General features: G+C 43.3%; 1 protein-coding gene and 1 long non-coding RNA gene across 5 annotated transcripts in view; one reads left to right on the top strand and one right to left on the bottom strand.

Annotated features, from left to right (window-relative positions):
- Positions 1 to 14,686, top strand: part of LOC114232385 (uncharacterized) — a 49,972-nt gene extending 35,286 nt beyond the window's left edge. The window contains exon 4 of one of the 2 annotated variants that reach the window (XR_003618442.2): positions 14,626 to 14,686. This is a non-coding gene — a long non-coding RNA (uncharacterized LOC114232385). Of the gene's footprint in view, positions 1 to 912; positions 1,217 to 14,625 lie in introns of those variants that run through there. The other variant, XR_008556764.1, reaches the window with a different exon arrangement.
- The window catches only part of FARP1 (FERM, ARH/RhoGEF and pleckstrin domain protein 1), a 291,962-nt gene that overhangs the window by 117,803 nt on the left and 152,845 nt on the right, over positions 1 to 21,314 (bottom strand). The window lies entirely within an intron of this gene.

Here is a 21,314-nt window from a genome sequence, read left to right as displayed (position 1 = left end):
TATAAAGAGAAAATAAAACACTATAGACAGGCGGTACTCATGCAGGCGAATGTTCTTTTGCGTGTGCTTATTCATTTCTGAGGGAGCCATTTGTGTCTTTATGTTTGATTTTCATTCATTTTTCAAAGAAGACATCTACTGATGGATGGTCCAATGGAAATTTTCAAAAGCATTTATTATATCTTTAACAGCTTCATTTTAACTCCATGTGCCTCCAAGCCTGTCAGGCAAAACTATGAAAAGCAGCCATAAAACAAGCAGTGTTTTCTCTGCTGAAATGCCCTGTGGCTGTTTCAGGGTATTAGGAACAGTGCAGCTTTCAGAGCCTGGTGGTTTCAGTTTTTACTTTTTTTTTTTTTTTTTTAAACATGAGACATAAATTGCACTTCACCAACTCCCCAGCCACAGATTCTTTCTGTCTGACAGCTCTATCGAGACCAACTTGGAAAATCTATAAATATGAAGGTAAATATTCTTGAGAGATCTGAATATGTGTTAAGAAGGTATCAATGCTAAGCGAAATAAGTCAGAGAAAGATAAATATCACATGATCTCACTCATTTGTGGATTATAATGAACAACATAAACTGATGAACAAAAACAGATCCAGAGACAGAGAAGCATCGACCAGATGCTCAAACCTCAGAGGGAAGGTAGGGGAGGGTGGGAGTAAGGGGGAGAGATCAACCAAAGGACTTGTATGCATGCATATAAGCCTAACCAATGGACACAGACACTAGGGGAGTGAGGGCATGAACGGGGGAGCGGGGGGGGGGGGGGGGGGGGGGAGATAAGGACACATATATAATACCTTAATCAATAAAGAAATAAAAAATAATAATAAAAAGAAGGTATCAATGCCTTTGACACACATCTAATACTGAGGTGAGAAACCTGACTTTGAGTTCACAGGTACAAAATCAGCAAGAGAGACAGGATTAGCATGTCCCCTGCTGCCCCTAGACTTCATTTGGAACCCTCCACCCGGAAGTCAGCGTTGGTTCACAGTGAAGAAGCTGGACGAGTGCCGGGAAGACTGTTTACACCCCAAATGGCCAATGAGGCAGGCAAGAGCCTCCACTTTTAGCAACATCGTATGGATACCCCAGTACCAGGAGCAGCACCTAAGAGTTAGAGAGCCAGTAACAAAGGTCAACCATTTTAATAATCAAATCAGTAATAAGTTGCATATAAAGCCGAGTCCAGTGATATTGTAAAAAAAATTAAATATATATTCCTAGAAGTACTGTGTTCAGTACTCATGGGAATATGAGTATAGGCAAGAAATAATTTCTCCCATTTCAACATCAAAGGCATGAACTCAGCACCTGATACAGTAGACTGATTGTTTGTGTCGTCATGCCCACCCACCCCCAAATTCAGATGTTGAAACCTAAACCCCAACGTGATGGTGTTAGGAGGTGGGGCCTTTGGGAGGTGATTAGTTCATGAAGGTGGAGCCCTCGTGAATGGGATTAGTGCCCTTAGAAGAGAGCCTCCCAAGACCTCTCTTGTCCCTTGTACCACGTGTGGACACAGGGCGGGTTCTTACCGGACACCACCTCTCCAGCACCTTGATCTCAGGCTTCCCAGCCTCCAGAACTGTGAGAAATTCATTTCTGTCTAAGGCAGTCTGTGATAGCAGCCAGAACTAAGACCCCTGGGTGACTCTAACAAAACACATTTTGCATTAGAAAAAAAGTGTGGGAGAGCCTGTACCCATGTTCTTTGAAATCTGACCATCCAGGAAAATTACATGTGCTATTGTCCTTCTGCAGAGAGGTAACTGCTGAAATATGGAGGGATTCATGAGAAGTAAGGGCCACCCAGATCTAGCAGGTAGGAGAAACAGGAGCCAGCAAAGAAACTGTAACCTTAGAAAAATTTAACAACTTTCAGTTCTTCACTGCCTGAGAATAGCACAAGGAGAGCAAACCACTCATGGTGGGCAGTTAGACAGGCAGGAACAGAGCAAGGACCAGGGCCAGGTACAGAAGGTCACCAGGATGGAAAGCTCTGGGTGCCTAGCAACGGACAATTGCAGGGTGGGACCTTGCCTCCAGGGTGACCTTTCCACCCCTAATCTATCACTAACCTAGAGATAACATCTAGGCCTCAGTTGTATTTCAGCTCCAGGCCCAGAAAAGCAGCAAAACCAGGCAAGCAATGGCAGAGGACAAGGCTGACCTCAGGACCAGCTGCCCTGAATAATGACCCCCGGCCCTCCCTGGTGCTGGCCATTCAATCCGTGGAGACTCCCATCCTGAAAGGACAAACCTGAACACCGCTGAATGTTCTGTCGAGATCCTCCCCTGGGTCCTCCCCTAAAATCTCCACCCTGAAAACTCTTAGGAAAGAGGACCCAGCTGCTTTCCCTCCAGGGAGCACACCATGCCTTCCCCACCCCCCTCCCCCCCATCTCCCTCCCCTTCCTCCTCTCCCTCCCCTCCCCCAGACTCCCAGACAGGTCACCTTTCCCTCCCTCACTTCGGAGCCTCAAGGGCCCTCCCTTTACCTCTATGACTTGTTTCCTACGCCCATTTCTTACACAAATTACTTCTACCTCTGTGATCTGCCAAACAGATGTTCTCTTATAGTTTGAGTCTTGGCTTTGAATTCTTTCCTAGCTAGAACTCAAGTACTGAGGTTGCTGAACCCACGGGTCTAACACCTGGTACCCTGCTCGCCACACCCAACGAAAGGACAGAGACTGTGGATGCCATCACCTCCAAGCTCTAGAGCAGCCAACCTTGTGGCTGATAATGGAGAGTTATTCTATTGTTCCAGCCAGGAGAAACAGGGCAGGGCGAGGGCTCAGAAGGCTAAGCAAACATCAAAAATTACAGGAAAGGAGATTTTTTTAGCTCAGAGAGAATGAATCTTCTAATATAAAAATATTCAACAGCCTCACAGTGTGTCTTGGAAAGAAATAAGCTGCCACCTCCAACAGAGTTTAAATATACATTGGATAACAGAGAAGATGCTGGTGTTAGGAACAGCGCTGCTCTCTCCTGCTTCATTCCTGGTGCTTTTTCTTCCCAAATCCCAGAGATTGGTTCTCCTGCTTTGCCTTCTAGTTCTTTTCTTACTTATGGGTGGGCCCACGGTTAGATTTGTGTGTTTTTTTCACGGTTCTAAAATATAATATAAGGCAGGAGATTCGGTTTCTAGATAAGTAAAGTTCTCAGGTGCCATCAAATACTAAGATACTGGGATCCAGTGGGGGAACAGAAAATCACTTGAAACTATATGGTTGGATCGAGTGCGCAGAATAAATGGATCTATGAATTGATGGTTATTGACATGCACACGTGGGTTTGTGTGTACATGCCCACAAAGTAGTTTCGCAGCAACATTTGCAGATGGCCTAGTGATCTGTATCTCAAGCACTGATCTTGTAGGAGACAGCTGGCTTCTTACCCCAGCTGGTCTGGGCTGTCAGTCCAGGTAGAAACGCTGTGCTGACGCTTCATCAGCAGCCAGGACCCAAATCTTCCCACACCTTCTTTCACACGTACCCCCACCGAAATAAAGCAATGTTACCATCACTATTTAAACAGCACTCAGAGACATTTGCCCCTTTTTTAGGGGAAAATATTCCACAAAGTTTCGCTAAATCTTTTTAAAATCTACAAGAGGTGACAGAATTGAAAATGCATGACATCAAAGAGACATCTGGAAAAAAAAAAATCTAAAGATAGAATTAGTTATAAAAGGAGTGAAGGGGGAAGGAGCCTGCAGTCTGGGATTTCCCAGAAACTGGATCCAATTTTGGCTGAGAAAGGAAAGGAAAGGAGACTATCAAATGAATTGTTGTTAAAGAAAGAATAAATGTTTTCTATTGTTCCCGGCTTCAAGAAAAATGTACTGTGATTAATCATAGTCATTTTAAACACCAAAGAGAAGTTGCTTTAAGTTTCTAGTATAAGGAACTCCTCAAGGCCTTTCATATTATGTCAAGTACTTTGGGTGCTAACAAACACTATTACTGAGTCTAATGAGGTATCTTGAAATTCTACACTGCATAATGTTAGGTTGAATGCAACCTAATGCAACTATGCTTTCAACTTCATATTAAGCAGGTAAACATTATTCTTTAAAAGTATTTCATTGTCGCCCTAACCGATTTGGCTCAGTGGAGAGAGAGTCGGCCTGCGGACTGAAGGGTCCCAGGTTCGATTTTGGTCAAGGGCATGTACCTTGGTTGCGGGCACATCCCCAGTAGGGAGTGTGCAGGAGGCAGCTGAATCGATGTTTCTCTCTCATTGATGTTTCTAACTCTCTATCCCTCCCCCTTCCTCTCAGTAAAAAATATATATAATATATATATATTTTAAAAGTATTTCATTGTCACAAAAAAGACAAATACCATATGTACATGTGATTATACTTATGAGGTATCCAGCACAGTCAGTCTCATAGAAACACAAAGCAGAATGGTGGCTGCCAGAGGCAAAGGCGAGGGAGAAATGGAGGGTTGTACATTGTTACAGAGTTTCAGTTTTGCAAGATGGAAAAATTCTGGAGATTGCACAACCACGTGAATATACATAATAATACTGGACTTAAAAATGATGGTAGATTTTATGTTGCATGTATTTTACCACAGATAAAAAAAATGTAAGTCTGTTATTATGAGAAAGACAGAAAATACCAAATACTGTATTGGTGAGGACATGAAGCAACTGAAAACTGTTGGGAGCATAGGTTGGTATCACTACTTTGGAAAACTGCCAGGCAGTTTCTAAGCTGAACCTATGCATAGACCCAACAATTCCATAAACATGCAGCAGAAAGTGGTATACAAATTCACCAAAAGACAAGGAACAGCCCAAAGTTAGAAACAATCCAAATGTCCACTAACAGTAAAATGAGTGAATAAATTGTGGAGCTCATTCCAGCAATGAGAATGAATGTACTATCGCCACAGTAACACTATGGATGAATCTCTGAAATATAATGCCAACTGGAAGAACTCACACTAAAGAATAAACATTTGATTCCACTCGCCATGAAATCCATTTGCCATACAAATCTATGGTATTACAAGTCAGGATAGTAGCTGTCCTTGGAGCGGGGCGGGGGGGAAGTGGTAAACAAAAGGGGTCACCAGGAGGAACTTTCAGGGGTTGAAAATCTTCTATTATTTGATCTGGGTAGTGAATACCTGAGTGTGTTCACCTTGTGATTTGGGCATGCTCTGGTATGAGTTGTTGTCCTAACTTGATAGAATTAAATTTTCATGACTCCTGAAATCGTACAAATGAAGCATCCATCTTATATAAAAACTGCTGTTTGAAATTTTAACCTGCTATTTGGCTTCTGTAAATGCTTACTTGCTTAAATAATAAGGAAAATAAGACTACTCCCACTTCAGAGAGGCCATTAAACCTTCGCCGGACAAAATTATCAGTGCTGGCATCAGGCCAGGCCTTTGGTTGAGGTCTCAAGGCCCCAGCACGTAGGGGCTCTTTAAGAACTTGCAAAGGAGGCCGGAAACACCCCATATTTGGGAGACAAAGAAGGTAAAAACATATAAATAGGGAAAGTTCCTCCATGTTGGGGACCAGAATTTGAGAGACATTTTCCTCTGGACCCGCGTGTAATAAATGTAACTCCATCTCTCTAAGTATTGCTTGGTTCTTCTCCGGTTTTCTGTAACACAAATACCTAGGACATAGATTACTCCTCCACTGAGGCTTCTGCAACATGAACACGGGGTAGTTCTGAATAGCAATCTGCTACACTGGCCCTCCACACTTCCTGCTTGTGGGATATATCACGGGGATCCATAAGAATGCTAATGCCATCCTCTCTGTTACCCTAAAGTAGACAGCTTCTGCTTGCTGCTCCTTCCATTCCCTCCAGTGTGGGGTCTGGGGGGAGGAGGAGGAGATGAAGACGACCTCCACAGCTGATGCTCTGTGGGTTTCTGCCAAGATCACCATAGGCCGAGGGGAGAATGAGAACTAGACGGCGAAGGAGCTGCTCTTCCCTTGCCATGTCACAAAAATTCTATTTCCTGTTCATCATACCACCTGGGTAAGAGGAACTGTGAAAGGTGACCAAAAGGACAGAAGACCCACCCTCCAGAACTGACCTTCTACTGAAGTACATGTTTCTTGGCATCCAAAACTCATAAAAATCACACACTTCAAGGACTTCTGGTACAAACAGGATTAGTGCACCTTCCATTAACACACAAAAGGAAACCACATAACATAATGAGATTTCAAGATAGTGCTACTTAACTATTATTTCATAATAATTGCCACTGTGTAGCAAGTAATTATTATTCTTTTTCATTTTATTTCGGGAATCTTCTTTATAAGTGATTTACCAATTAAGCTGAAAAATCTTCCTTAATTCCCAGTGGTTCATAACAGTGTCCTGAATTGCTTTAACGGTATCTACTTCACAGCTACCCAATTTGACAAAGAAATTTCAATTACCTTGTTAAGATCTAAAAAAAAAAAAAAAAAAAAAAAAAGTTAGGCATGGCCAAAACAGAATCCTGCAATGCCTACCATAATAGGTAGGAGGCAGCGAAGAGTCACGGGGGCCAATAGATAGTGAAAAGCAGAAACACAGCACCCCACAGACCCTGAGAATGAGGCTGTAGCTCCTCAGGGCCTTATGCTTCCGGCCCAAAGGGAAAGAGGAAAGGAGTTTGGAAAGGGAATGGTTGCCTAGGCAGAGGCTGTGGAAGATGCTCAGAAACACAGCAGGTTTGTTGACACATTTTGACCACAGACAATAGAACAGTGAGTGCTTGATATTTTTTTCCTGAAGATGGTAAACAACTTCTTTCGTAAAAGAGCTCCGTAAAGGCAACCTATCAAAAAGTACTCTTTCCAGGAAATGTCAAATCATGATTCCATCAACTATACAGAGGACACTGATGGATCGTGACTTTCAGCTCGGTAACAATTTGCAGACAAGTTGTAAATTAAATGTGAAAACTGAATACCAAGGTTACCCGCTACAAAATAAATCTTACATAAGAAGCAGCGGGGACGGTACTTTCCTTGTCCCTCTTGCCAAAATACACAAACTGGACTAGGTGTGCCAAGATTTCCTCATGAAATGGGACTTCCTTCATGAAAGACAGGGCGATAAAGTATGAGAGCAAATTGAACATTTTCCCTCCCAAGCCACAAATTAAAACACAAGGGAAACCAAGAGCCACCTGGAAATGAGAAGACATCTTCAAAAGCAGCATTATACAAAAACTCACATTTATAAATAAAGTGAAGAACTGTTTTAACCCTTAAATCACAACAGACCTTACGAACAAATGTTCTCAGTGCACTGAATATATTAACTAAGTAATACAACTCTGATTTATGTACAATTCTTTTTGTTGTTGTTGTTAACCCTCACCCAAGGATAGGTTTTCCATTGATTTTTAGAGAAAGTGTAAGGAAGGGTAGAGACAGAGAGAAACATTGATGTGAGAGAGACAGAGAGAAACATCGATGTGAGAGAGACACTTCAATTGGTTGCCTCCCATAGATGCCCTGCTCAGGCCGGGGATTGAGCCTGCAACTGAGGTACATGCCCTTGACCAGAATCAAACTTGCGACCTACCCTTCAGTTCATGGGCCAACACTCTAACCACTGAGCCAAACTAGCTAGGCTATATACAATTAAAAGGAGTTTTTAGGGGTAAAATAGGCAGGTTTAGGAAATTTTAGGAATTAAGGTGTCCATGGAAAAAGCACAGGACTACAGAACTGCAGAAGGTACGTTTCCATGGAATAAGGGAGCTGGGAGCTGCAGAAGGTGCACATTTACAGAATAAAGGGGAGGAATCCGCTCATTCAGAAAGGGAAGAGGAAAGTCCAAAGGGAACAGGAAAATAATAAGGGAGAAGCAGAGGAGAACCTCACGTACCTCATGTGAGGTTTGAACTCTGAAGTTGCTAAAGTGACCAAATCAGAGAGGACAGTGACCAATCAGAGGGGATGTCAGGGCACAAAGAACTGCAGCCTTTATAAACCGTGGGGGGGAGGGGAGGGGAGGGGAACGGACTTAGTGGGACTCTCTCTTCCTCCCCACATGGGAGTCTGTGCTTGTTTCTCAATAAGTTTCCATCTTTTACTCTACCACCTTCTGTCCCTGGTTTCATTCTTTGACTCCACCTGGACAAGGGCCCGGGAACCATCCTGCCAAGGAGAACACCCCGTGTTCCCGCCCAATTTTCCCGTTTCACAATTCTTTAGACATAGTTCAGTTGTGATGCATCTCAGAATGTATATTATTTATAAACATAAATATAACTAAATTCTATTCTGGCTCTTGAGCATGTAATTGCTCTAAAGTTAACTTTCTTGGAGGCTCAAAAGAAACTGTTGACATTCAACAGGAAGACAAAATTATGGGGCTTTGCAAATATTCTCTGAATTATTCTAAAAAGGGAGAGAATTTTTTGTTCCCTCTAAAGACCAAATAAAGTGAACAGCGAATAATAAGAATCTAAATGTTTTGTGTGTTTTTAGTAGCAAAATAAATTACACATAGATTTGTTTGCAGACCTGTTTTTCCAGTCTCCTTTAAAAGTAAAAAATTAATAACCAGAGATGTACCAATCAGGAAAACCTAAATGATGGCCTTCGAGAATTTTTCTTTAAAATGAAGCCATAAAGAACTGATAGACATGTACATCAAAACAAGTATTTAATATTTTATGTGTTAGGAAGAGGCCAGAAAATATTCAATAGGCATAAGTTCCATATATTTCTTATTGATATAATAATGATGGAAAACTCAAATGGGAAAGAGAAAAGACTATCTTAAATAACCACATCTTCAAAGCCAGCAGGAAACTTAGCAAGAAAAAGAAAAAAAATTATGAATTTCTCATTATCAAGGCTATTTGAACCATATTTTAAATAAAATCTAGTTGCCTTTCTGATTCCACTATATACTAATGAAAATTGCAACAACAAATCTAAAATCTTTTATGACATAATTGTATGGTAATTGTTTCCAATACCCATCCAAAAATCAACCTTCTTTCAAAGGTGTTAAAACATATTAAGCCCTAGCTGGTTTGGCTCAGTGGATAGAGTGTTGGCCTGTGGACTGAAGGGTCCCGGGTTTGATTCCAGCAAGGGCATGTGCCTGGGTTGCAGGCTCAATCTCCAGAAGGGGGTGGTGTGTGGGAGACAGCCGATCGATGATTCTCATCATTGATGTTTCTCTCCATCTCCCTTCCTCTCTAAAAGCGATAAAAATATATTTTTTAAAAACATTGACCATCTTATTGATTATAGGCAACAAATGCTTTCTTTCATCTCAGATGGTTACAAATGAGATAAATATAGCTATTTCTGTAAAGCAATTGTGTGTGTGGCTGGCATTAATGTGTGTGGTATGTATGGTGTGTTAAGTGTGTGCTAGTTTCCAGTTGGTTTGGCTTTGCTGCCTCTTGTGCAAGATAGCTGCTGCAGAAAATGAAATTAAAATCTGTAAATTCCACAGTAGTACTAGAAATTCCTCAACTGAGCTGTGATGCTTGGATAATTCCCAAGCAACAGCCTCTATTCAGTTAGTGCCTTCTTCCATGTTCCTCAAGAGTTTTCCTTCTGTTTCCAACAAAGAACACCTAAGCAACATCCCGGTCTTCTTACATGGTATTCAGAGCAAACCACATTCAGCCAAGGAGCAATGACAACGGAGAGGAAAGACAGTGCAATCCTCTGGCTGTGGCAAAGGCGGGTGGAGAGCGGGCCAAATCACAGAGTTCAAGGACATACGGACTTGGGCCAGAGGCAGGCTGGCATTTGATCTGGGAGTCACTGCATGTCACCAAAGTTTTTGCACACTGGCAGTATTATTCATGAATTACCTCTTAGGTGTTGCTGTCTGCTATACACTATGCTTATGTACTTATACTGCTTACAAGACATCCACGTCAGATGGAAAGATATACAAACTGAAAGTGTGTATGGGGGGAAATAGTCCATGCAAATGGAAACAACCCAACAAACAAACAAAGCTGGGGTAGCAATACTGATATCAGACAAAATAGACTTTAAAACAAAGATTATAAAAGGCCACAAAAAAAGGACACTTCATAATAATAAAGGGATCAGTCCAACAGAGGATCTAACTTACAAACATTTATGCACCCAATGTAGAATCAACTAAATATGTAAAGTAAATATAGATGGATATAAAAGAAGAGGTCCACAGTAATACAGTCATAGTAGGAGATGTTAACAACCCATTTAAATCAATGAATGGATACATCATCCAGACAGAAAATCAACAAGGAAACGGTGACCTTAAATGACACATTATACCAGATGGACTTAATTGATATTTTTAGAACATATCACCCTAAAGCAGCAGAATATTCATTCTTTCCAAGTGCTCAGGGAACAGTTTCTAGGACAGACAAAGATTAGGCCACAAAACAAATCTCAATAAATTTAAGAAGATGGAAATCATATCAAGCATCTTCTCTGATCACAATGGTATAGAACTAGAAATCAATTATAAGAAAAGTGAAAAACACACAAACACATGGAGGCTAAATAACATGCTACTAAACAATGACTGGGCTAACAATAAGATTAAGGAAGAATTCAAAAGATATCTATAAACAAATGAAAATGAAGACACAACGACCCCAAATTTATGAAACATGGCAAAGCCAGTTCTAACAGGGAAGACCATAGCAATAAATGTCTACCTCAAGAAACAAGAAAAATCTCAACGGAACAATCCAACCTAAAGGAACTAGAAAAACAACAAGCAAAGCCCAAAGTGAATAGAAGGAAGGAAATAATAAAGATCAGAGTAGAAATAAACCAAATAGCCACTAAAAAGAAATACAAAAGACAAATAAAACCAAGAATTGGTTCTTTGAAAAAATAAATAAAATGAGTAAACTTTTAACCAGACTCATCAAGAAAAAAAAGAGAACCCAAATAAAGAATTACTATCCTTCTGGAACTGTTCCAAAAAACTGAAGAAAGGGGAAGGCCCCCAAGCTCATTTTACGAGGCCATCAATACCCTGATACTACAATTAGACAAAGGCATTACAAAATAAAGTTATAGGCCAATATCCCTGATGAACATCTTCAACAATATATTAGCAAACCTAATTCAGAAATACATTAAAAAGGTCGTGTCAGGCACCATGATCAAGTGTGATTTATTCTTGGGATGCAAGGTACATTCAATATCCACAAATCAATTAAGGTGATATATCACCTGAACAAAATGAAAGATAAAAATCATATAATCATATCAATAGATTTAGAAAAAAAACACACATTTGCGCCCAGCCAGTGTGGCACAGTGATTGAGCATCAACCTATGAACCAGGAGGTCATGGTTCGATTCCTGGCACATGCCTGGGTTGCAGGCTTGATTCCCAGTGGGGGATGTGCAGGAGGCAGCCTATCAATGATTCTCTCTCATCATTGATGTTTCTGTCTCTCTCTCTCCCTCTCCCTTCATCTCTCTGAAGTTAACAAAAAAATATATTAAAAATATTATTTTAAAAAGCACTTGACAAAATCCAGCTTCCATTTATGATAAAAATTCTCATCAAAGTGGGGATTGAGGGAACTTACCTCAACATAACAAAGCCAACATCATCCTTGACAGACCATCTATAACCCAAAGAACATGGCACCGCCAAAGCCCTGAATGAAACGGTGGTGACTTTCGTTCTTAAACCAAAGCTGCTTAATTCTCAGACCCTTTTTTCAGACCTAACCGTCTCTAAGTGGAAGTGACACTTGGGTTCACGCGTTGACATGTAACTCGGGTTTGCTTTAGCCACCTGGACTCAAGAGCTTTCATACCTTAGCCCGCTGGCCAAGGGCTGAGGACGGTGTTTCTTGATGACTCTACAGAGAGAAATGGAATCCCCAGTCTCAAGGCACTGGGAAAGCCGGCCAAGAGGTGCCAGATGATCGAAAGAGAAGGGGGGGGGGGGCTCTATTCCGTGAGATCAGGGGTGACAGCTTGGCTTTCCCAGGCTTTCCAGGCCCGCAGCACCGGAGAGTTGGTCTGAACCAATCTGCTTCGGGCGGACTAACATAACAGAGCTTTAAACAATGTAAACGGAGCCCTTGAGTGGTTGAGGGTTCCGGTCACATTCCTCTTACATAACTCAAAGGGCTCCAAATCTTTGAATCACAGACAATGAGAGGCACCTGCGGTGGTCACCTGTACTTTCCCAAACTGGAGATGCCTCTTAGGGAGTAAATTCAGCTCCAGTTTCACAGGAGGCAGAGGCAATGGAGAGCTGACACTCAGCTTCCAAGTAACAGCGCTGCTGGCACAGGGCTTGGTTCTGGCAGCTCCATCAACCTGTGGAGTTGGTGGCTTTTCATAGAGGGGACAAGAACAGTGCCCGCTTTTCTTCGACGGCCATTGTTGGAGAAGTTCTGTTCCCAATTCAAATTCCAACAAATCCTAAGGTTTATCTAATAGTCTAAGGCAGTGGTCGGCAAACTGCGGCTTGCGAGCCGTGGTTTGCCGCTCTGTTGACTAATGAGTTTGGGCAAACTCATTAGTCAACAGAGTCGCATGAGTCAACAGAGCCACTGGTCAAAGGTGCCACATGACACCAAGAAAGCAAGTTGAATCTGCTTATTCTTATCTGACTTAAGAAACCATGGTAGCATTTCACCAGGTTTTGCACCATCAGCTACGGGGATAGAAGAAATCCAAGGAGAAGAGAACACCTGCTCTTTCCATTTCATTCTAACATTCTAAAGGTGATTCAAAAATTCAGCCTTGCATGGCTTAGAATGGGTGCAGGCGTTATTCCCAAGTGGTGTGTGGCGAGCTGAGCAAAGACAAACATCTGGCAGCAAGAGATGCACATCCAGATGTTCTAGGGGGGAGGGAGAAGAGGGACAGAGGGAGTCTTCAGCACAACTGGGCCGATCGGAGAGCCTTTTCAGGAATTTGGAATCAAAACTGAGAAAGTAACATTGCATCTCTCCTTGCGGTAGGGCTTGTGATTCTGGGCTCACGTCCAAGAATGGGCACCTTCCACCTTCCATGAGGCCTGGAGAAGCCAGGAATGCAGGTCTGCAGACAGAGAGAAAAGGGCAGACCCGCAAGGGAAGGAGATAGTGTGTCTGACCCTCAGACCAGGTTCACATAATGTCACAATCCTCAACTGCATTCCAATGCTAGTGTCTGAGACACTGTGCAGCCTAAGTGAGAATCAATTTTAATTCTCTGCTTACGTCGTCTTCATTTACAACCTAAGATGTCCTTAGTAATTCAGAAATACACTTTTAACTTGTCTTCCCAGTGAATATAGGTATCTGGATTTCAAAAATAAAGACTGGGCTTGGGTATATATTTAAAATATTCTAGAATATTTTTACTCTGGAGGGCATTATGCTAAATGAAGTAAATCAGGCAAAGAAAGACAAATACTGCATGGAATCTTAAAATTAAAAAAGTCAAACTCACAGGAACAGAGTAGAAAAGTGATTGCCAGGGGTTGGGGAGAGGGCAAAGAGGAAGAGTTTGGTAAGAGGATACAAGCGTTCCGCTATAAGATGAATAAGGTCTGAGGACTTAATGGAACACATGGTGACTATAGTTGATAACACTGTATATACTGTATAATTGAAATCCACTAAGAAAGTAGAACTTAAATGGTCTCACCAAAAAAAAAAAAAAAAAGATAAATATGTGAGGTGATGGATGTATTAATGAACTAGATGGGGGAACCCTTTCATACTGTGTACATATAACAAACCACCGTGGTGTACACTTTCAAAATCTTACAATTTTATGTCAGGTATACATCAATAAAGTTGATATTTAAAAAATATTCTAGAATAGTGGATTATAACAAGTTATTTGAGAAAAACAAAAATAATTTTATCCTGCAAGTTCTACTGGAGTTGAGAGTTGTCTTTCCTATGGGCTTATACATAAGATTATGGGAGGAAAGTAGAGAAATAAGTGAAGACTGTGAACTTACTTTTGATTTTTTTTATAGTGGATTATATTTTTCTCTTCTAAGCATTTTAATCACTGTTTAAAAACTACACTCCAAAGGGTGTACTTTACACCCATCTGAAGACATATGCATTTTATACATCACAGAGATGCATAAACAAAGCACACATACTCCATATACAAAAGCCACAGGTGCATGGGCAAGCCATGGAAACCCTCGCCTACTGCCTGGAAGTGGAGGCAGGGGCAGGGAGCTCAGAAGGAACACAGCAGAAGGCAAAAGAAACAAACAAACAAAAAAGGTGGGTGGGTGGTGGGGCAGTAGCTACAGCCTGGATACCAGTGCAGCCCTCACCACCTGAGAGGATGCAAGAACAGACAGAGAGAGTGGCGAGAAGCCCAGGAAAGCAACAGGCAGATTCTGAGGGTGGTCTGATCTTCTGCCCCAGGCGCCTCCCAGTCTCTCCTCCCTGATTATGTGAGACAACAGTCTTTCATGGACTGAATTGTGTTTTTCTTAAAAATTCCTATGTTGAAGCTCTAACCCCATAGTGTGGCTGAGTTTGGGGGAAGGAATAAGGTTCAGTGAGGTCAGACGGGTGGGGCCCCGACTGAGGGGATTAGTGTCCGTAAAAGAGGAGACACAAGGATGCTCTCTCTACCCCAGGTGAGGACACAAGGTGAAGGGAGCCATCAGCATGCCAGGAGAGTCCTCACTAGGAACCGAGTCAGCCAGCACCTTGACCTTGGACCTCCCAACTTCCAGAACTGTGAGAAAATACACACTTCTGTTGTTTAAGCCCCCAGTTTGCAGTATTTCATTATGGAAGCCTGAGCTGACCAAGACAGACAGACACTTATCTCCAAAGATTAAAAATTCTACTTCATTTTTACCTTCTATGGAAAACAAGCTGATAGAAACTAAATCACCTTCATAGTTGACAGGGGCCTTAGAATATAAGGAAGGACATTTCGTCTCAAGAACAAAAGTCCTTTTCCTAATACATTTATAGAGTCGATGCCTCCAGTTCTAAGCAGTGACACAGACCATTCAAAATGGAATTTCACTGTAAAATCTCCCTCCCTGTCTGGTAACGGCAGATTTGCTCTGTGCTCGGCTTTGGTCAAAATAAGAACCCACCTTTCCAGAGGCAACAGTGGGACGAGGGGGTGGGAACCAGGGGACTGACGCTTCCCTGCACTCACTTTGGCTTCCAGAAGCTGGGAGTCGAGTGACTTGTTTACTAAGAGGAAGCCCTACACTTACCCTCAGAGTTTCTGCTCCCAAAGCCGTAATCTTGGGGATATTTTTAGCACCAGCCTTACAGGTTTTCCTTCTACTACTCTAGCAAGAACACGTAACAAAAATAGGATGGAAAGAACGCGTCTCTTTGCCTTCCAGCCAGTTGCTTCCCGAGCAGGAGTTGATTCTTTACAATGAGCTACCGATCACACATGCTCAAATGTCAGGCCTAATTTTATCTCTGCCTACATCGCATCTGTGGCCACTCAGATGCCACTTAAGGAGACAAGACCCATTTCGCCCAAGTCTCCCAATAACATAACCCTTGGGCAAAATGAAATACGTGCTTGAAGGGTGGTCCTTTAGAATCCGCTTGTTATTTATGAAATTTTAGCTGTGCTAACGGGTGGCTTTGGCCCTGGCGCAAACTGTCACTCAAAGGTGGGAAAGGAAGAAGCGAGGGTGAGGTGAGCAGGGCTTGGAAGGCCCCGAAAGCAAGCTAAGGGCAGCTGTGCAAACAAGGGGGCTGCGTGGGGTGCTGCCCCCTCCAAAGCGATGGTCTCACATGTGGGGGGCGGGGCTCAGGCCCTGTGCTGATAGGGGGCAGCACCAGGAGCTTCAGGGGGTCCACTGTGGCTGCTAGAGGGCAGAGTCTGCCCCGTGGGAGCTGTGTGACCTCGGGTAAGTTCTTCAGCCCCTCTGTGCCTCCATTTCTTCATCTACAAAATCAAGGATGATAAAAGCACTTACCTAGCAGGGTTCCCCTGGACATTAAACAACAAGGTGCTATGCGTAGGTGTTGTTCGTCAACCCTGTCATGGCCTTAGAAAGCAGGGGCCCTTGGGGGTCCCGGGGGACAGCTGGTCCTAGCCAAGGGGCAGGCCTCTCTTCTGAGAGGGAATGCAGAGTACAGGAAGGAAATCATCATACAAACTACACCAAAAATCGAAAGTCCAGGGGTGGCCCATGGACAAGAAATACAGAGCACAATCCCAGGTGTAGGACCGTATGGAGCAGACAAGAAACTGATTTTGCTGCCTTAGCTTGAAGCATCCATTTTATATAAAAACTGCTGTTTGGAGTTTTAACCCTGCTATTTTGGCTTCTGTAAACTCTTGCTTGCTTAAATAATAAGGAAAATAAGACTACTCCCATTCCAGAGAGGCCATAAGCCTTCCCCGGACGAAGTTATCAGTGCTGGCGCCAGGCCAGGCCTTTGGTTGAGGTCTCAAAGCCCCAGCACATAGGGATCTTTAAGAACCTGCAAAGGGGATCGGAAAAAAAAACCTTATTTGGGAGACAAAGAGCTAGAAAAAAATATAAATGGGAAAGCTTCCTCCATGTTTCTTTGCCCAGAATTTGAAAGGCATTTTTCTCTGGGCCCGTGCATAATAATAATAGAGTGTGACTCCATTTCTCTAAGCGTTGCTTGGTTTTTCTCCGGTTTTATGTAACAAGCTGAGTCAGCAGGAAGGAGCTGAGCCTGTGAGTGAGGGCCACAAGCTAACCCGCGCACTTCCCCTGCCGCCCCCCACCACTCCGTCCCCGGCCTGGGGCTACCATGTCTGCCCACAAAGTTCACTTCTCCATAATTCATCCTCCCAAACGGGACCTTTTTCAAATTCACACAACTGTGCCAAAGAGCCCAGGCACCTTCCTGAGACAGGGCTGGACACCAACACCGAATGAGAGAACAGGCTCCAGTCGAGCACTGACACAGGCAAGAATTCAATCGCAGCCGACAGTCTGCTTAATCCAGCGGAAACTGTCTCCTTGCGCAGACACCCCAGGCCGTTACATAAGACCGCATTTATTTTTAAGTGGAAAAGGGTTGGCTGTACTATCCGTAGGAGGGATAGGCCTGAATTATTAATGACAACTAGATGCTGAAAAACGTGAAGTTCTAAGAGCTATTTCATTTGAGGAGAATAACGATGTCTCAGACTTGAAACCGAAATCAGCCTGACCTTTCTCACTGCTCATCTGCTGAACGGGAACTCAAAAACCCTCAGCGAACCCTCCTAACTGTAGTGACTCAGACACTAAGAATGACCTTTACATCTTTGCTTCTCTCTCCGCCACGCCCTGAGGTGCCGGAAGGAAAAGAGTGTATTCCTGAGGACTAACTTGGACCCGCGCCTGAGTTCATCTTGGTCTTCCCAAGCACAGCCCGATTCTCCCAGAGCACACTGTCCTTTCATATAAAGCCATGCATCCTCCCAATCGCTCCCTAAAACCTCCTGCGGGTGGGCACAGGTAAGGAGGAACTTGAATGGTGAAGTTCACAGGCTTAAATCGGGTAAGTGCTTGAATGAATAGCATTTCATCCTTAATTTGCAACCACTGGAAAAGGCTCAGCCCCAGCGCCACTAACCCTTCATCCATCTGCTGCTCAGCCCTCCGCGCTGGCGCGCTGGCCCGGCGCTAGCTCAGAGCTTCCTCCTCGCCCCGTCCCTGGGCCTTTTCCAGACTTCTTCCTCCCAATCTGCAAACCATCTGCTGCCTCCAATCTGAGCCCCCAGGAAAACAAAAAGTTTCTCTCGACAACACATAAACACAGTATGTAAAGACGGCCTGCTTCTCGCCCTTCCCCAATCTGATCAGTCTCCTTCCCCAGAGGGGCCGGGTCACCAGGGGAAGCGCCACCCTGTATCTGAGATTTCCTTTAAAAACTACTGCCGTCACATCCAACTACATAGGATTCCACCACAGACTTGTCTCTCTCTTTTTGGAGCTATCATGGTACCATGAGGGCAAAATACCACTTAGCCAGCATTGTCCTTACGTTGTGTGATTTGATTCTTCAGGTTTTTTTTATGTGAAGAATAGAAAGTCACCAGCATTTATTGAGCAACTACTAGGTACTCCATATACACTGAGTGGCCAGATTATTATGATCTCTGAACGCATAATAATCTGGCCACTCAGTGTACTTCTCTTGAGTACCTCATTCATTTGATATCAAAGATGCTATAAATCGTGCACCTGATCAATTTTCCCCTTTGCACTGGCTGATAGAAAGCTCAGGGCAAATAGGTGTTTGATCTCCAGCAAAAGTCTAGAATACTTTTGGTGCCCATTTGAGATACAAATACACTGAGTGGCCAGATTATTATGCGTTCAGAGATCATAATAATCTGGCCACTCAGTGTATATTACCTTGTCTAAGTCTAATAGTACCCTGACAGGCAGGAATTATTTGGGGAAAGTTTTAATTATTTTTAAATTAAAATTTAATTAAATTACTTACATGGCAGTGTTTTAACACATTTAGCGCCCAGTCAGTCACCAGTGACTGACACTATACTTTCCGTCTGGAAGACAAAACAGGCTGGGCGCTTAACGTGTTAAGGAGTAAATAAATACTTTCTAGTCCCCATCAGAGTACCACATATATAGTAGACTCTTGGGAAAATGTTCATTCCCTCTACTTTCTTACCGAGGAGAACTTAAGTTATACAAGCGCCTCCATGTCATGCACTGAAGACAACAGGGAGGGTTCAAATCAAGCCTACTAGTACTAGCCTCCACCTGGCCTGACCTGGCTCCATGCACACACTCCACCCAGGAGCTTAGACCCAGATTAGCTCATTATACACACAAGACACTGCACCGTGGGGAGGCCTGGGAACTTGGGAAGTCTTAGGGCAAAGAGGTGAAGGAGTTGTCAGAAAGTGACCCCTCCATCCTAAATCCGGTCTTTGTTTAGGCTATGATGACTTTCAAGAAGTACATTCTTCTCTAAAAGTGAAATATCATGACCCCTGGTGGGCGGGGAGAAGCGGGCAAAGTATAAGCAGAAAGGAGGGAGGTCGGTTCTTTGCCTTGAACCTTCCCGATGCTTTGCTAGGTAACGTCTTCTCTATTTCTTTCTCTGAAGGATACTTCCCCTTTGTTTGCTGGAACGAGGCTAGACTCATGCTGAAGGGCAAGGAAATAAAACCTGGGAGTGCGAGGGGACTGTCGGGTATCACAGAGAGAGATAAAATAAGTGCCCACAGCAGCCTAGTGTCCAGGCCTGCGAAATCTACTTCCTCGGGCTACCGTGACAAAGTACCAGAAATGGGGTGGTTGAAAAGCACAGAAATGTATTCTGTCACAGTTCAGGAGGCCAGAAGTGTGAAATCAAGGCTGGTTCCTTCTGGAGACTCTGAGAACCAGCCCCACACTGTCCCTGAGTTCCGGTGGTGGCTGGCAGCCCTGGGTGCTCCTCGGCTTGCAGACCCGCCCCTCGGATCTCTGCCTCTGTCTTCCCGTGGCTTTCCCCCGTGTGCCTGGGTCTTCACGTGGCATTCTTCTCCCTGTGTGCCTCTCTCATGAGGACACGAGTCAAGCTGGGTTAAGAACCCACCCTACTCCAGTGTGATGTCATCTGTGCTTACATGTTCATTACATCTGCAAATAGGGTCACATTTTCCAAATAGGGTCACATTTATAAGTCCCAGGGGTTAGGACTGCAACATGCCTTTGTGGGGAGGAGGCAAAACTCAATCCTAACGGCCTATCTTCCTTAGGCTATTTTCCCATGAAAAGTCCTGCCCATTCTTCCTCCGGCCCATTTTGTCTAATTATGTCTGTAATGCAGTCAGTAATAACAATGTAAATATATCAAGTAAGCTGGTCACGCTGGCTGAGAAAGAAGGCAGACAGAGCCCTGTGTTGGCCAAATTCAAGAGCAACCCAAGAATGAAGGTCAGCTGCACTCAGCTCTGTTCTGTGTCAAAATGTACTCTTGTTTCTTTAAAAAAAATTTTACTCTTGTTTTTATGCAAATTAATACTTGTTGTTGTTTTTTCTTTTATAAATAATGCCCCCATCCTCCAAATCCTCCTACCTTAAAACAAACAAACAAAACAACCCTGGCACAACAGGGTGAATTAATTATTCCACTGAGTGACCTTAACCTCCTTTCTAATGAAGAAAGCATCCCAAAATTTCTTCACACGTCATCAAAATTAGAACTAAAATGCTGGAAGAAATCTATCCTTCTCCATCTCTAATCTGTACAATTTGGAGAGCAAACACGAACCTGGGCAATTTAGCAAAGATCATCTTAAAAACGGCGCTTACATGGCAGGCAGGCAAACCCCATGACAGAAGTCCAGTCCTGCTCATCCACATTTACTTTTCAAACTACAGTTCTCTGGGGAGTTGAGGAATACATTTCAAAGGCTCTTTAAAATTCCTCTAGAAAGAGAGATTTTTCAAAGTAGAAAAAAAAAAATGTTACCTAACAAAACACTGAATTACATTTAAGAGCCACCACTTCACACACACACACACACACACACACACACACACACACACACACACACCCTGACTAGCCACCTGTCAATTTTCAATTTTCCTCCCTCTCAACTGGCAGGGAAAGGTTCAGAGTGCTTATCATGGAACTAAAAGAAGCTCAGCATCTCAAAGGTCAAAATTCACTGCCCTGGCATGAAGCAAACAGGGGTAGGGGATGGAAGTGAGGGATTCAGACCTGCTGGTACTTGGGCAATCACATTCCTCTTGGTGAAAACCTGGGATTAACCCCACCTCACCACTCCGCAGCCATCTGACCTGGATTAGACATGGACCTTTGGGGGCTTCGGTTTCATCATTTGTAAAACAAGGATCATACAACTTCCCTGGCAGGTTTGTTGTAAAGGTTAAGACTAGCACATGTAGCCCTGGCTGGTGTGCTCAGTGGTTAGAGCACTGGCCCACACATGGAAGGGTCACAGGTTCGATTCCCAGTCAAGGGCACATATCTGGGTTGCAGGTTCCATCCCCTGCCCTGGTCAGGCCAGGGCACCTGTGGGAGGGAACCAATCAATGTGTCTCTCTCATCCATGTGTCTCTCTCCCTCTAGCCCTCCCTCCATTTCACTGTCTCAAAAAAAAAAAAAAAAAAAAATCAATGAAAAAAATATCCTCAGGTGAGGATTAACAAACCAAAAAGAAAACACCTATTACTTGTGAAAGGTTCACTGTAGGGCACCGGACCCTCAGTGGAAGTTCAATAACAGCCTTGTTCCGGTAGCTGACTATTATTGTTTCTGCTGTAATTGTATCTGTCGTTGATATTATTAAGGAGTATATAAGGCCAGTCTCCCGAACTTCCTCACTACC

This window comes from Eptesicus fuscus, chromosome 8 (assembly GCF_027574615.1).
Source record: "Eptesicus fuscus isolate TK198812 chromosome 8, DD_ASM_mEF_20220401, whole genome shotgun sequence".
NCBI classification, from domain to species: domain Eukaryota; kingdom Metazoa; phylum Chordata; class Mammalia; order Chiroptera; family Vespertilionidae; genus Eptesicus; species Eptesicus fuscus.
The sequence above is the reverse complement of the archived record's forward strand: the minus strand, read 5'-3'. Positions and strand labels throughout refer to the sequence as shown.